Here is a 16309-nt window from a genome sequence, read left to right as displayed (position 1 = left end):
AAATAATAAATGAGTCGATCCTGTGTCCTGCTGGGAGGGAGATCCTCCGAAGTTACTGAGAACCTCCAAGTGTTTGCTGTCAGGAAGAGGTCAACCTGGGGCGATGGGTAGATTCCAGGAGGTCCACGAACTTAGAAGTTTACTCACCTCCCACCGAAACCCAGCACTTCCTCCCATTTAAATGCAGGCCACAAACCACAGCAGCATTAGTAGTCCTGTGACGTTGTCACCCATGGAACTCACAGACATTTTTATATCATGTTACAGCTGTTCTGGAGCTCATGAAATATCACTTGCACAACTTTGATAGTTATATTAGACCTGCTGTTCGATCTTGCTGTTAAATGTGTTAATAATGAGGTAAATAGATTCTTTATTTTAAAAATATTTGATTTAATTTTTTTCTTTTATAATCCTATATATTTTACTTTTAATGCATACGGAAACATTATTCTTATAAGAGGTCCATAACCTTCACTGGACTGCCAAACAGTTCCATGGCACAAGGAAAGGTTAAGAAAGTCGGCCACGTTCTCATCAGTCGGGGTCTAAGCTGTGTACCTCTTCTGGACTCACTGCAGTCACCGTAAGTATGACTCACCTATCAACGAGCTGCCAAAACCGGGGACTCAACAGAACGTGGTTGCCTGGAAACTAAAGCCCCGTTAGATTGTTACCTTGTTTTTAAGGAAAGAAAACTTCAGATGCCTATGGAAGGCGCCTACGGAAGCTTCCTCGCTCCCACATATCTCAAAGACCACCCCCGAGGATGTCCAGCCCCTACCAGAGATCAGAGGGCACTCTGCCCTCCTCTGCACTCATGACTTGCATCCCGTTCACTTCATGGTCTGCTGCAGGAGCGGGTAGGGGACCAACAGACTTTGAAATAATCATAATAATCCTCCTTGACCTCAAATATTTATTAAGTACTTCCTGCATAAAGGACCACGTGCTAGATGCTATTATATTACAAGGAACCTCAGTTTCCTCGTGCAACCATAATGATATCTCACATTTTATTGCTCTTAACAAAGTACTGTCTTACTTCACATTTAATTCTCACACTTTTGAGGATGATATTAAAATATTCCCCATCTTATATATGAAGAAACTGAGGCTCAGAGAAGCAAGGAAGTGTGCCCGGCCCGTGGCAGAGCCAGGCCTTGACAGTGAACCCTTGGCTCCCGGCAGCCTGCACTGTGGTCTGGGGGCTTGTGCTGTGCATGGTGCGGGGACGGCCCCTCTGAACCACAGCTGGGGACCACTTTCTCTGATGTCCCTTGTGACCAGTGACTGGGGATGGGTGTGGTTTCTGGTTTCTGGCCTCATCAGGGCCCTGGCTTCCCTAATCAGAACCATGAGAGTGGCCCAGGGGTTAGAAATGATGGTGACAATCGCCATCTGGTGTTGTGGAAAAATTCACGGGGTGTTCTCCCCTGTGTTCCCGGGCATGGCTCTCTTCATAACCTCTGAGGGAGTAAATCCTCAGTATGAGAGCCCACGCTGTGGCGAATATCCCGTATGACGCCCCACTTCCTTTTGCTCCTCAGTTCACCTCCTAACTGCAGTTTTCATTCCCTGAATCTTGATTCCTAAATGATTAGATTCTGTAGATGGATTATCTCCATCAATTCTGTGTTGATGTTGCTGAAGTGGAAGACGGTGAATTCAGCCCGGGTCACGTTGAGTTTAAGGAGGCTCCCCGAGGATCCATCCACCAGGAGACGGGTCCTGGCATGCTGCACGGAGATGTGAACACAGTGCATTCGTCATAGAAATCTAAGCTACCAACCCGATACTTCGTTGTGAACATCGTTCTGGCTGCAGTTTTTAAATTTGGATGTCAAGGAAAACGAAATCCTATTTTTGCAGACTTCTCAACAACTTCATACCTGAAGAAGAGTACGTGTTAATGATTTCATTTAGAGATCCTGAGGAATGTTCCCATTACGAAGTGTTAAGTATTCTACCATGAAGTGAAAATTTAAAAATCTATTTGTATTACCTTCCAAAAATAAAACAGTGCGACCTGCGAAATTGTAGTGTTTCTGCCTCAGAGATACCAGGTAAGCAGTTCACACTTAATAGATTCTGTCACAGAGATCTTCTCTGTTCTTACAAATGCTTTTGTAGGATTGCAGAGCTAAAAATAGAGCTGAAGGTAACATTCATCTCCTCCAATATACATAATTTGGAAGTTCTGCTAGGTGCAGTGATTTTAGGGGCTGGCAACATCCTGCTGAATGCTAGCTGTTTTGATGATCCCCCTCAGTTTTTCAGGTTACAATGCTGCCTGGTGTTTAGCACTGTTCCACATTTTAATTCTCATTATCTTGGTGATGAGAGCTACATATATGTGACATTCCAAGAGAGGTAGCAGTTCTCCTTCACAGAGCACAAGCTGACTTTGGATTCGAGAAATCCAAATTCCACTTTGATTTTCTAGCGAGTTATTGTATGACCTTGAGAAATTGCTTCACGTCTGTTGAAAAATCTTAGTCTGTCCTATCCAACAAAATGAATATTTCTTGCTTGAAAGGGTTTTAAGTAGTCCATTGAAGAGATAGCTGCCTGCACGTTTATATACATGTAAAGCTTGGGTATGATGGTGCCCTCACCCCTGAACCGACATGACTGTCCAGGTCCCGCACCCACACATACCTAACCAGAACCTCTGTCCCAATTCCAGTTCCCGGGAGAGAAAATTCCTCTGACGCAGTTTGGGTTCTAGCCTCTGTGCCCTGGGAAGAGCAAGGTCATTTAATATGAGGGCTGGGGGCTGGGGCAATTCTTAGCCAAGGGAGAGTGGGTGGGCAACCACCCAGTTCCGTCTGCCTGGACCTTCCCCTGGGTGTACTGTCTGGTTTGAAAGAGCCCCATAGGCAAAAGATCAACGTGCTGAGCTGCTACCCACAAGCTGGGAGAACATGGCTCCCACGTGCATAGGAAGTCATAATGTCACCAACTGATGACGCGGAGAAACTTGAGGGGGGTTTCAGAAGCATGTAACTGTTTCTCCAAATTGTTTTTTTGGTTATCTTAAGAGATGCAATCACCAGCCGTCTTTAACCAGACCGGAGCCCCAGAACAAGAGCAGCACCCACACAGATGAGCTGAGAGAGGCCAAGTGAGCAGCGCAAGCCAACACCCACCTCGCCCTTTGAATGTTCGTTCCCCACCTGAAGTCAAAGGACCCTGCTTCCCCATGTGCCGGGACAGCCACAACTTTGGAAATCACTCCACCTGGGCTCCTGTTTGCTGCGAATAAGCTGGACATTGTGTGACAACTACTTGTGGTGGAGAACCTGATTTTAACTCGCCAGGGGGGAACCCACTTTGGTTTGGTAACAATAACGAGACAACCTCTTCCAAAATCCCATCAATTCTCCACACCTCCACAGGCGGGAAAGCCTTGAAAATATATCTGGCCCTAACATTTTAGTGGCCATTATCTAAACCATTCTAATGTCTGCTTCTTTTCAGAAATAACATTAACAACCCACCCAAATGTTTTCTTTTGAGGCTGTGTTGGCTATCGAGTGTTAAATAGGGAATTTGTTGACTGAAACAAATGTTTTGGGTCTCCTTAAAACCGTTGCCAAAACAAATGCAGCCCTTGGCCAACTCTCCTCCAACGAAGCTGTGATTGGAACGGAGCCGCGACTGGAACGGAGCTGCTTATCCACGATCCAGGGCGCAGGCCCAGTTTAGCTGAATCACCTGGGTTTTCCGCCGGGTGGCTTCAGGGGTTTCTGACCCTCCACTGGACACTGGCAGTGAGACTTTGGTGCCAAGGGCCAGGGGAAGGCACCTAGGGAGCTGTGTGGCTTGTCATTACTGCCCAGTTTGCTGCTTCATAACCACGGTTCTCTCTGAGAGCCTCACAGCTGTCCTTGGAAGAGGGCAAACTTGGTTGTCCCCATCTTAATAGTTCTTTCACATTTTTTTTCCAGATGTGGAAACTGAGACACTAAGAGGACACTAAGAGAAAGTAACATGACTTTGCGTCATCATTTGATTTTGTGATTTAGAAACTCCAAGTAGAGTGAGAGGTCATTCCCTGGGTCTCTAGAGGCTGGCTTGGCCTCCACGGCCTGTGGCCCTTCTGCGGTAAAATGTAGGGGCACAGCCCTCTTCTCTGAGATCTTACCTCTTTGGATTTCCTGTGTGCTGGAGACTATGCCAAATTGGGGGAAATCTACGTCTATTACTAGGGCAAATCTCACTTGTTCCTGAGATGGCTCAGAGAGTTGAGGTAGGTGGTTTTAACCTTCTGGAAAAGTGTGTCTATTTTCCCCATCACACTGCACTAGAAGCCACAGTCACAAACTCTCTTTATGCTAGCCTCTCCACATTTTTTCCTTGAAACTTTCCAAACATGCATAACAATAGGGAATACAGCATAACAATCTGGACTATGACAGTCTCATGTACCCATCCCCCACTCTTTTTTTCCTGGATATTTTATAGTAAATTCGAGGCATCATGATGTTTAACACTTAAATTCTTCATAAGCACCTCAAAAATTTCTTATTGGAAAGTTATAATGCCACTATCACACCTAATAAAATTAACAAGAATTCCTTAGTGTCATCTAAGTCCATATTCAGATTTCCCCTTGTATAGTTAATTTATTTAAATCAATGACCTTATAAGTTCCACTCATTGTATTTGGTTGTTTGACCTCAAAGTTTTGAGTGGAGAACTCAGGGCAGAGGGTTAAGCAGCGTGGCTGTGTCAGTGTCCCAGACCCCTCCCTTCTGAACTTCACTTTTCCTTTGGAAATTCTCTTGGGATTCCCTTTGCCATTACCTTATGGGGACATCAGTTATACAGAGTTCCCATTTAAAACTCTGTCGTAGTGACTATACAAAAAAATCCCCCCTTTCTATATCTTCCTTATCACAAATAAAGTAGGATGGCATCATCAAAAAGAACATTACAAAGACAGCAAAAGAAAAATTGAAATTAATCAGCCACAGAAAGAACTCAGAGACTATACAAAGTTAGGTTTACAAACTGTAGGTCACCGATCCCGCAATAGCGAACGTGATTAACAAGCAAACAGAGCTGGTTTCTTTGCACACCCTGGGTTAAGATACTATATTCTCTTCCCGGCCCCATGTGGCTTGTCAAGATAGCTCCCTCTCCATGGGGCCGGGCCTTCCTATTTCCAGCACAAGACAACATCTAATTGTGTATCTTGTCCTTCCCCAAGAACAATATAAAACATTCTTCTGTCATAAAAATCCCCTATCTTTGCCTGGTTCACACCGTCCAGCCCCCCGCCCGCTAGCTCTCCATGATAGTTCCTGGTTTTCCATCTGGGAGAGAAAATCAAATTCCCAATCAATTCACAAGGTAGGGATTATAACCACGAGCCTTTCCCACCTTAGCCTGTTGGCTCTCAGCTGTAGAGCCTTCAATGGCAATTTACCCTTCAGTGTCCTCACCTGTGGAATGGGACACTGTTTCTATCTACCTCATAGGCTTGTTGTGGGACTGAGATGAGATCATGCATGTAATGCCCTTATATTACTGTGTGGCATAAAATGGCAAGAGTCAATGAATGACAGTGATGATGATGGTGATGATACTGATTCCAGAGTATTCCTCCTCCTTCCTCACTCCCCACGTCTGCTCTCATAGGGAAGTCATCCTGCAAAGGTCTACAAGATAACAATATACTTAACATAAGGAGGTGAAAAAGTTTCCTCTTGGGTGGAAATATGTATGTGTAGGAAAATACCAAGCTGAAAGGTAGGTAAGATCCTGAAGTCAGTTGTGTATAGGTGGCAAGCTATCAGTGGAAGGGGGAGAACTCCTTTGCCACAGAGAAGGGGGAGGAATGTCTGTTTTTTTCCCTTCTTAAGAGGTGGGGGAAGAAGAAGACAGAGGGGAAAGAAAAGAGTGGCAGGATTGAAAAGGGCCAGGAAGACTGAGAGTGGTCAGGGAAGGACACAGAGGTGGGCACGCTGAGAACCGTGACTCTCACTGTCCTCGGGAAGTCATTTGTGTTCTGTGTGCCCCTTATCCAGTTCCCTCTCCAAAATTTCCAAGAAAGTCTATGAATTTCAGAACATTTAATGCTTCACGTGGGAGGCGGCTTTGTGACAGTCAGAGGAGCATATATAGAGAGAGGGATTAGGAGACAAAGGATTTGCAGAAATCTTGGGGAGAATGCTCTGGATTTCCACACGCCATGGTTTTGGGGGCTTTGGGAAGCCCTGTCTGACATCAAGGTCATGCTAACAGTTCAGGAGCCTTCACATACCGATGATAAAATCTACTATGTGGGTAGATCCCACAGTAAAGGGGACAGTCTGGTCCCCTCATGGTCACTGTAATAGCATTTACACATTTGAGTGTGTAATTATCCAATGTCCTGGGATACGGAATTTACCTTCCTTATAAGGGAACCAGGCCTTTCCTAAGATGCATTTATTTCATCAAAGTTTTAGCTCAAAATAGCTGGAGAAAACATTTGGTTCTTATAATAAAGAGCAATTTTGAAACGATCACCCTGTAAAGTCTATATACTAGAATGAGGGCACTATCCATTAGGAGAAGAGGCAAAATCTATTCTATTTCATTCAAATTCCACACCCCACTTCTGGCCCGGTGCTCTGGGTAACGGCAGGTGTCATCCTGAGTGATCTCACTCTCCCACATCATGTCTCTGCTTACAAACGTGTCACCTTTCACATAGAGGGATAATGTCACTGACTCAGCCTTGCTGGGACTGACCACTGGCTTCATCTTCTAATCCTAGGGCTTGACTGGCGCTGCTCCACCTGCACCTGGCTGCACGGTCAGCAGGCACCTGTGTTGCCCGCAGCCACAAAGGGCAAGGAATGACAGGTACAGTCAAGGCTACTTGGTTGTTTAAGCAATCAGAGTTTATTGATAAAGGGAAACAGAACAAGGAGTGGGGATAAAGGGGAACAACAAATCGGTACTTACAACATCCACACCACAATGAGCCAGGGAAGTCCCAATAGTTTGTACAGCGGGTGAGAGTGCTGATCGTCCAGGTCTGAGGCAAAGCGTCCTTTCCTCAGGGAGACCTCCAATTATCCTATGCCTGGGACTCCCTTTCATCCCAAGGTTTCTCTGCGTTCTGACTCAGGGTTTTAGACATTTGGATATTTTGAGTTATTTCTTCTTGTTCCCACGGATGGGGTGCTTTTACCATTTTTGTTCCTACGGATGGGATGTTTCTAAAGTCCTGTCAGGTGCCCTTCCGGGTGGCCAGGCCAGACAAGGAACATGACGCAGGACATATTTTTTTGTAAGTTGTGCCTTAGAGTCAAGGCCGAAGTGGCCATCTTTGGCCCCGAGGCTAGACGCATTCCTTTGTGTGGGGCCCAGGCCCAGTGTCCATGGAAGGTAGGGGAGGGGGTCAATGAACTCTGTACAACCTGGGACTGGGGAGGGTTAGGTGATAGAGGTGAGGAAGACTATCTCATGGGCCAGATCCCTGCGGCACTGAGCTCTCTCCTACAGAGCTAACTGACCTTTCACTGCCCATACCACAAAACGCCAAAGCCATCTGTCTTCTATCCCACATCTCTGCATCCCAAATTTTCCTGGGAAAGTTTCCAGGAGCTGGAGCTCACAGAGCTTGTCGTTAGCTCTAGGCCTTCAGAGCACTGCTGGGGCTCAGTTAGGAGAACTCGTGTGTGCTAGAGTGTTGGGGCAGGAGATGTAAACAGAAGTGGAGAGGCTCCCGCAGCAGTGCGCTAGCATTTATCCAGCACTTGCTTTCTGTCAGGCACTGTGTTAAGGTTGTCCGTGTGGTGTCTTGTTTGCTCTCCACGGCGACACTGTAAGATAGGTAGGAACATTTACGTTCCTGAGCTATGATGAGACAAGGGCGATTTAGAGAGGGCTATAACTCACTCGAGGCCATATTGCTAGTTCTCACACAGGTCTATATGACCCCAAAGCTCATGCTCTTACTTATGGTATCCTACCTCTTTTTTGGATTTGTGGGTGCCATGGGCTGTGTCCAAATCTGCTATCACTTCTTTAAAATCCAGGTGGAGGGGAGAGAGGAGGTTCCCACACCCATTATTTTATAATGCAAACTCTTCCTAACCTTGGAGATTGCAGTCTCTGGTGCTATCGTGGGTACCAGGGTTAGGACAAGGTGGGCCTGGGAAGCCTGCTTCTGCTCAGGGCTGAGGGATGTGGGGTGCTCCTGCCTCTGGCCAGCTTTTGGTCCAGATTTCCTGAAGGATGTGGAGGAAAATTCTCTCAAAGTGTCTTTATGCGGAGTGCCCTGGACTCTCCCCACGACGCTGGTAGGGTAGCAAATAAAAATCCAGGATGCTCAGTAAAATCTGAATTTCAGGTAAACAAATAATGTTTTAGTATAAGGATGCCTGTGCAATATTTAGGATATACTTATACTGAAACATTATTTGTTGTTTATCTGAAATTCAAATTTAACTGGGTGTTCTGTACTTTATCTGGCAATCCCAGGCCCAGAGTTCCCTAGGATGGAGCGGCTGTGGATGGTGGCATGCATCTGGAAACTGCACTCTAAACCAGGCCTAGGCTCTGTCTGAGGCTGCCCAGAACTTTCCTGGTGGCCTGAGAGCAGCTGCAGATGGACAGGCCCGGCAGGAGTTGCACAGAGAACATCCCTACAGTGAATCTTTGCCCAGAGGAGCCTGAGCACAGGATGCCAGGGCAGCGCCTTGTGGGGTCTTGAGATGGGGGAACCGCGAGCAAGAGCGGGACGCGAGGCAAAATAAAAGGCGTAGCAGAGCCCGCCGCCAGGGACGTCATTCGCTGGGCGGCCATCATGAAGTATCAGACTGCCGGGCTGAAACGCGTGTTTCCTCCGTCTGGAGGCTCGGAGTGCGAGACCCAGGCTGCGCAGGTTTGGTTTCTCCAAGGCCCATCTCCTGGGTTGCAGATGGCCGCCTGCTCCGCGTGTCCTCACGTGGTCTTCCTTCTGTGTCTGTCTGTCCCCATCTTCTTATAAGGACACGTCGGATTAGGACCCACCCTCATGACCTCATTTTAACCTACTTACCTCTCTCGGCCCTACCTTCAGATAGAGTCACACTCTGAGGTTCTAGGGGTTAGGACTCAACATGCGAGTCTGGCGGGGACACGGCTCACCCCAGAACCACCAGCTAGAGTCAGGAAGCCTGTGAGTTGGTGCGCGCGGGGGACCCGCGGCCGCGGCCCGGAACCCGCACCTGCCCACGCAGGCCCGGCGGCCGGCTGGAGACCCCCGCGGGCCAGCGTGATCATCCGGAGCGCCGGGCGCGGGCTCGTGGGGAGCCGCGGGGCCGCCTCCTCTCTTCGTGGGGCTGCTGCACACGGTCTCTCAGCGCCTCGGGCCCGTCCCCGCACCTGCGAGCCTGCGGGGGCGCCCTGGAGAGCGGCGGGGGCGGCCCTCCCCGTGGGAGCGGGGGCGGGGGGCGGCCCCCCGGGGGACGGGGGCGCAGGCGGGGGGGGGCGTGGGCGGGGGGGACCGGCCCTCCGGGGGTGGCGTGGGCAGGGGGATCGCCCCTCCCGCGGTGGGGCGGGGGCAGCCACGGCGGCGAGGGAGGCGGAGGATGGCTGTGCGCGGCGGCGATGGGCCGAGGCTCCTGCCCGGACGACGCACCTCACGGCGGCGCCCGGACAGCCGGGCTGCACGGCCGGGGCTTCGCCCAGAGGCTGCACAGACACTGCGTGCTGACCGCTGGCCGGCGACCGCGGACACCGCGGGGTCCCAGCCGCGGCGTCTCGGCCGCTCCCCCGGCGGCGGCGCGGGGCGTGCGCCTCCTGGCGAGCAGCTCAGTTAGCTCCCAGCCCCGGGCGGCGCTGTGGCCGCCTGTCACAGACGGGGAAGCCGAGGCGCTGAGCGCCTAAGCGACGGGCCCGAAGCGAGAGCCAGCGCGGCGGCCTCCGCTCGCGGCTGCGGCCCCTGCGGGCGTGTGTCGCCGGCCGGAGAGGAAGGCGGGGGCCGCCTGCGCCGAGCTGCTTCCTGCACCTCGTCGCTCAGTCCCTCCGGGGACGCTCTGCGCGACGGGCTCGTGCGGACGCAGCGCGGTCCTGGCGGGGCGGTGGAGGCGCGGGGCGCACCGCGGCCCCGGCTGCCTGAGCCCGGCACGGAGACCCTGGGGCCGGCCTGCGCTCCGCCGGAGGCCCTGCCGCCCCCGGGAGGCGGCCTGCGGGACTCGGGAGGGCGGGGGCCCGGGAGGCTGAGGGGGGCGGCGCAGCGAGGCCGGGCCGCGGGGCGGCGGCCGCGGGAGGTCAGGGCGCCTGCGGGGCGGGGACTGCGGGCTGTCTTCTCCTGCAGAGCCGCCGGGCCTCCCAGCCAGCCCCGCCTGTGAGGACGCCAGGCCCCCGTCGTCCCGTCGCCGGGCGGCCCCGGGATCCCAAGATGCCTGCGGTGAAAGCTCTTCCGCAGGAAGCAGCCCAGTGCAGTGTCCCTTGCCTGAGAGGGTGAAGCTAAGAGGCAGAAACAGTCACCCACTCGTTGCCCCGACGCACTCAAGGGTGGGCTTGGAAGCGGCTAACTGTGGTTCCAAATTGTTCTTTTCCTTCTGTTATGTCAGGGAGGTGCCGCCAGCCCCGCCGGGCCAGGCCAGGCCTCCGCAGAGGGCTCCCCTGTGCCTTTGCCTTGTGGATGCCGAGCTCCTCCGGGAGGAGGTTCGGGCCTGGGCTCCGCCGCCTGCAGGGTGGAAGCTTGTTTCCCCTGAGCCTGCGCGGGAGGGTTCCCGCCTCTCCCGTTGGAATATTCCTTCCTAATGTGAAGGAAATGTCCCTGCTTCCCTTTGTTCAGGGACCCATGACTCTGGACGTGATTCCCCACGCCTCCCGTTAGCTGCAATATCGCTGCTTTGCGAGACGACTGCTTCCGGTGGAGAGGCTGACTCACCGGCCAGCAGGGAGCCCGCTTTGGTCTCAGTAAGAATTCCCCAGAAGAATACCAAATGGCGGAACCTCACGGACTGGACGGATGTGCTGTTGAAATCCCAACTAGTTAATGTTTCCTGGGTTTCTTTCTTTCAGAAAGGACAGAACCAAACTAACGAAGACTTAATTTTCTCTGACCCTTAATTTGAACGCAGCTGTTCCTTTGTTTTGACTGATCCTCCATGGCTTTGACAATACTTTGACAAGTAGAAATGGCAAGCCACAGGAGATACTGGGGGACACGAGGAAGCCGTTTGGTGCAAACCTAATTCGGCCCGACTTTGTTTTTCCACAAGGCCTGACGTGGCCGTTGAGCATGCGCTGTACATCTGCTTAAGCATTTGCTGTGTCCCACAGACAAGAACAAAGGCCCTTAAGATAAAGGTGCAGCTTCCCCCACATGGCATTTCCTTAAGGACAAGCATCTCTCCCTGGGGTGGGAACTGATTGCTATGCTCACCTGTGACCACCCAGCTCGAGACAACAGACCTGCCACCCTGCCGTGTCCACCAGGACACCAGACCTACTACCTGCTGTGTCTGTCCATCGCTGTTCCGACAGAGCAGTCTCATGACTATTGGAAAAGGGACATTTCAAGCACATGTGAAACATGCTCTTTGGATGTATATAACCACTCTGTACACCCCATGTCTTCGGTGCCCTTCCTTCCTTGGGGAAGGAAGACCCAGGCCATGGTCCTCACATTTTGGTTCAGAATAAACTCACCCAAATTTTCATTTCTAGATTGGTTATGGATTGTTTTTGTTGACAACTTGCTCTTCACAAGGCTAAGGAAGTTGGTCCACACCGTGCCTGGGTCTGTGTGGACACATCTCCACTAACACACGCACACCCACATCAGCTCCGTGTGTAAGCACATGGCATAATGTAAATGTTTCACGTAGAGAATGTATTGTGGTAGTTTAAGGTGTGTTCTCTGTCTTCCTGGTCGCACTCTTAGGTATTCACGCAGTGCGTTACAATTTAGGTCACGCCGCCTGCCTGCGATTGGTGCCTCCTGGACGGTGATTACAGTGGATCCCTCCCAGGCCAAGGGAGCTGGAGCTTCTCCTAGACTTGCTAGGCTGGTACACCAGGGGGTGTTTCCCGCAAAGCCCCCATTCAGCAGAAGCATGGCCTTCCGGATCAGATGCTGCCTCAGGATGTGGGGACAGAGTGCCTGCTGGTAGGCCCTTCCCCCATCACACTCCCCCCCTCCCCGGAATTTTACAGTATTTCGTGGTGCCGATTTCTCATTCTGATCTTCCGGGGCTGGAGCGGTACCAGCATGTGACTTGTTCCTCCTCCTATATCCATCTTCCTTCAAGTAGAAAATCAAGAAAAAGAAATGCAGTGCCTCATTACTCAGCCGTTTCGGTTGAGTGTTTTCTGGTGCAGATATTCCAGAAGCACATGTCTTGGCCAGAGGCGGTAAGTCAGGTTGGGTCTTTGCTTACATGAAGCTCTTTCTAGTCCTAGATTCCCTTAAGGTAGCTCTGCCTCGGGCCGCTCCATGGGGAGACTGTTTGCTGTAAGGATACCCTGCACTGAAACTGGAGCAAGGACCGCAGGCCCTGAAGCAGCTCCAGCTGCTGCTTCCTCTGCCCCGCCTGAGTCCCTGGCCCCCAGGTGTGCCCTCTTCCTCGCTCACCACGGACAGTCATTTGCTCTCTGTGCTCCTGGCCGGATGTGATTGACAGATAATCACATCATTCCTATGCGTGAAGCCAGGCTACTTCCTAGGTGTCTTTGGATCAATGGTCCCACGTCTGGTCCAAGCTGCTGGTTAAGAGAAGCTTTGAACTGCTTCCCTAAAAAGGCAGTGGGGGCTGCATAGCTAGAATGAACAGTTGGGTAAGGCAGACATCATGAATGACATGTTCAATGTGAGTTAGTGAAACTCATGGTTGTCCTCCTGGGTAAGCCCTGAGGTGGGCACCCAGAGAGAAGAAGATGTCCTCACCAATTCTGTAGCTTGGACGTCTTGAGATGTGGTTTCTAGACTTGATCTGCCCTAAAAGCAGAAGCATTTCTGGCTTTGCCTTTCCTTCTTGCTTCCCTCCGTTCTCTTTAACAGTATATCTTTTTCTTTAACTGTAGCAATGACAATATTACCTCCATGTTCATCTGTGGGTGTCAGGTGATCTGTGTCAATCTTGTGCATCTGGCAGGGCAGGGAGTCTTATCGCACTTTAATATAAGAACCACGAGGCTCAGAGAGGTCGTACTAACCTCCAGTGGCAAAACAGGGACTTAGATAAATTCAGTGTAATTTGTAGATCAGAAATGCTGTGATGCTTTTGTAAGTAGAAAATTTTATTTCATGAATGTCTGGTACATAGTAGGTGTGCTTACTGAGTGAATGAACACATGAAAGAACCTGAGAAATTGGTAAACTTTTCCTGTGGAAACCACCTTTCCCAAAGGGAGACTGTCATCAGGTTCAGAGCTTTTCCTCAAGTAGCTCTTTTTCTCCCAGGAAAGACACGAAAGGCTGCCTCCTGCAGTTTTGGGAGCCCACTGACTCCCATGATAAAGTGCGGCAACTTGGTACGTGAGGAATTATTTCCCTTTAATATGCTTTACACTTCTTCTGATCTTGAAGGCAAAAAGAAAGTAATGTCTGTGCTTAAGTCGATCCAGCAAGCCGTGGCCTGGGATAAATGAAGGAGCTCTGACTAGCGGGATTTGGCTCACCGCTGACCAGGGGACCCAAGGCCAGCGTGCCTGCACAGCCTCCATGGTGGTCTTGGAGAATGAAGGATGGGGCTGATGCGGGAAAGGGACCCCGCCCGGCTGCAGTGTCTGCATGGAGACTGACGGCAGCCTCCTGCGCAGACCCGCACCCTGAGTCCCTGGTGGTGGCTGCCGGCAGAGAGCACAGCTCCTTGTGGGACTGGGGCCCGGGGGAAGATCCACGATGCTGGGGGCTCTTTCTGGAGAAGAGAGTTCAAGAGGCACCTTGAATTGCTTGAGTGGGTTAGGGCGCTTCTCTCTGAGAGGGAAGGGGCGGGAAACTGTATGTTTGGGTTACCACTGCTGAGCCCCAGAAGAGGAGCCTCAGCCCTGCCAGGAGGTCAGTGTGCTCAGAGTGCCAGAGACCACTCGGCCACAGTGCTCCAAGGTGTAGCTGTAGGGCCAAGTCTGGGCATTTGAGGAGGCCTTCTCCCAAGGGGGAGAGGTAAGACTTAAGAGGCCAAGAAAAAAAAATCTGATTCATATGAGTACAAGTAGACCTTACTTTATACAACACTGTATTCCAGACAACCACTATGTGACTCGAATCATTTTTTTAAAACATTTTTAATTGTAGTATAGTACAAATAAAATTTGCCTTCTTAATCATTCTTCAGCGTACAACTAGTGGTATTAAGTACATTCCCATTGTTTTGCAATCATCCTTCTCCAGAGCTCTCTTCATCTTACAAAACTGAAACTCTGCACCCATTAAATGACTTCATTCTCCCCCACCCCAAGGCCCTGGCAACCACCGTTCTACTGTCTGTCTCTATGAGTTTGACTACTCTAGGTACATCAGGTAAGTCGAACCATACCTTATTTGTCCTTTTGTGACTTGCTTGTTTCACTTGGCATAATGTCCTCAAGGTTCATCCATGTTGTGGCATGTGTCAGAATTTCCTTCCTTTTTAAGGCTGAATACTATCCATTACATATGCATATAGCACATTTTGCTTATCCCTTCATCTGTCAGTGGACACTTGGGTTGCTTCTGCCTTTGGCTGTTGTGACTAATGCTGCTATGAACATGAGTGTACACAGATCTCTTCAAGATCCTGATTTTAATTCTTTTCGGTAGATACCAAAAAGTGGAATTGCTGGATCATAAGGTAGTTCTATTTTTAATTTTTTGAGGACCTTCCACAGTGCCTGCGCCATTTTACATTCCTACCAACAGTTCACGAGGGCTTCACTTTCTCCACATCCTCGCCAACACTTGTTATTTCTCTCTCTCTTTTTTTATAGTAACTCCCCTGCTGAGTGTGACCGTGCTTCTGATTAGCATTTCTCTGATGATCAGTGGTGCTGAGCATCTTTTCAAGTGCTTATTGGCCATTTTCATTTTTTTTTTTGAGAAACGTCTATTCCAGTCCTTTGCCCATTTTTTTTTGTTTTGTTTTGTTTTTGTTTTTTGTTTTTTTTTTTGGAGGAAGATTAGCCCTCAGCAAACTACTGCCAGTCCTCCTCTTTTTGCTGAGGAAGCCTGGCTCTGAGCTAACATCCGTGCCCATCTTCCTCTAGTTTATATGTGGGTCGCCTACCACAGCATAGCTGCCAAGCAGTGCCATGTCCGCACCCGGGATCCAAACCAGCGAACCCCGGGCTGCCGAGAAGCGGAACGTGCGAACTTAACCGCTGCGCCACTGGGCTGGCCCCTCCTTTGCCCATTTTTTAATCAGGTTTGTTGTTTTTCTTGAGTTGTAGGAGTTCTTTATGTATTCTGGATATTAACCTCTTAGCAGATACATGATTTGCAAATATTTTCTCCCATTCTGTAGGTTGCCTTTTCACTCTGTTGATTGTGTCCTATGATGCACAGAAGCTTTAAATTTTGATGTAGTCCAACTGATCAGTTTTTTCTTTTGTTGCCTGTGCTTTTGGTGTTATGCCGAGAAATCATTGCCAAATCTAATGCCATGGATCTTTCCCCCTATATTTTCTTCTAAGAGTTTTCTAGTTTGGGCTCTTATGTTTAGGTCTTTGGTCCATTTGGAGTTGATTTTTGTAGATGGAGATAACTGCAAAAACCGTGAGCACAAACACTCTGTTCAAATTCCTATCCTACGAGATTTCACCAGACTTTAATGTGACTTCTAGCAGCCTTAGGCCGAGTCCCCGGCCAACTCTGCCACCCTTTGAGTTCCTGCCTGGAAAAGCTCGGGGCTGTTGGAAAAATTTCCTGTTTGTTCTCACCAACAGCTGAAGCTAGGCCTTGGAGCTCCCTTTCTTACAGCTTCTACTAAAACAGGCTTACGGAGCTGCCCCGTGGCCGAGTGGTTAACGTCGCGCGCTCCACTTGGGCGGCCCAGGGTTTCGCTGGTTTGGATCCTGGGCATGGGCATGGCACCACTTGTCAGGCCATGCTGAGGCAGTGTCCCACATGCCACAACTAGAAGGACCCACAACTAAAATATACAACTATGTACTGGGGGGATTTGGGGAGAAAAGCAAAAAAAAAGATTGGCAACAGTTGTTAGCTCAGGTGCCAATCTTAAAAAAAATAAAATAAGAAACAGGCTTACAACTGTGAATCCTCCTGTGTGCTTTTGAGATGTGTGGGTGTATGCATCTCCTACGACTCAGGAGTGTCCTTCTCAAGGACCCGAGAGCCTTTCCTGTGAAATGTCATCATCAGGAAGGGTAG

At 50.1% G+C, this 16309-nt stretch overlaps 1 non-coding gene across 25 annotated transcripts in view; it reads left to right on the top strand.

Annotated features, from left to right (window-relative positions):
* The window catches only part of LOC139042590 (uncharacterized), a 54702-nt gene extending 45920 nt beyond the window's left edge, over window positions 1–8782 (top strand). For 18 of the 25 annotated variants that reach the window (XR_011499514.1, XR_011499531.1, XR_011499525.1 and 15 more), the window contains 7 exons: window positions 268–360; window positions 462–586; window positions 670–863; window positions 1605–2066; window positions 3045–4255; window positions 6773–6861; window positions 8488–8782. This is a non-coding gene — a transcript (uncharacterized protein). Of the gene's footprint in view, window positions 1–267; window positions 361–461; window positions 587–669; window positions 864–1604; window positions 2067–3044; window positions 4564–6772; window positions 6862–8487 lie in introns of those variants that run through there. The other 7 variants (XR_011499513.1, XR_011499502.1, XR_011499524.1 and 4 more) reach the window with 5 other exon arrangements.
* Window positions 8783–16309: the final 7527 nt, after the last annotated feature.

Source organism: Equus asinus, chromosome 30 (assembly GCF_041296235.1).
Source record: "Equus asinus isolate D_3611 breed Donkey chromosome 30, EquAss-T2T_v2, whole genome shotgun sequence".
Lineage (NCBI taxonomy): Eukaryota > Metazoa > Chordata > Mammalia > Perissodactyla > Equidae > Equus > Equus asinus.
The sequence above is the reverse complement of the archived record's forward strand: the minus strand, read 5'-3'. Positions and strand labels throughout refer to the sequence as shown.